The following is an 835-nucleotide window of genomic DNA, read 5'->3' as shown; positions in this document are numbered from 1 at the left end:
TCTTCGGCGACCTATAACTTTTGAATGCCCCGATACATTTTCAATATCAAGACACCAAAATGTGCGCAATTGACTGCCCATTATAAAACGTTAAACATTTTGGAAATCGAACGGTAAACAACGGAGCTATGATTTTTCAAAGTTTGCCATGTACACTTCCGTGTTCCATACTACGTCTAATATGTAAACAAATACCCATGTGTTCTTTATCGACCTATAACTTTTGAATGCCTGAACTGATCTTCCAAACCTAGACTGCACAATTTGCCCAATTGAATGTCCTTTCCAAAACGTTAAACATTTTGTAAATCAAACGGTTAAAAACGGAGCTATGATTTTTTCAAAGTTTGCCATATAGCCTCCCGTATTCCTTACTACGTCTGATATGTAAACAAATACCCAAGTCTTCTTTAACGGCTATACACATTTTATTTTCACTATCAAGTCAGCACAATTTTCGCAGTTAAATGTCCTTTCCAAAACACTAAACAGTTTATACATCGGACCGCAAACAACGGAGCTACGATTTTTCAAACTTTGCCTATATTCCTAATTGGATTATCTTCCCTGAATTCAAATTTTGTGTCAACTTGTTTGAGGAAATTATTACACAAAGCCTACTATATAAAGCACTCAGTACACATATGCTAATGGGGGGAACCCTTGTATCCAAGGCATGTCGCGCATGCGCACTCAGACTTTGAAAAAGGTCAATGTTGACACCCTATATTGATGAGTACAACACATATATAGCATTTGAAACTTAAAATCCTTCGCTCTAATGTCTAACAATCAATTTTGAGGTACAAAAAGTACTCAATTACCAAGCCGGTAC

Source organism: Mytilus californianus, unplaced genomic scaffold, assembly GCF_021869535.1.
Source record: "Mytilus californianus isolate M0D057914Y unplaced genomic scaffold, xbMytCali1.0.p SCAF_20, whole genome shotgun sequence".
Lineage (NCBI taxonomy): Eukaryota > Metazoa > Mollusca > Bivalvia > Mytilida > Mytilidae > Mytilus > Mytilus californianus.
The sequence above is the reverse complement of the archived record's forward strand: the minus strand, read 5'-3'. Positions refer to the sequence as shown.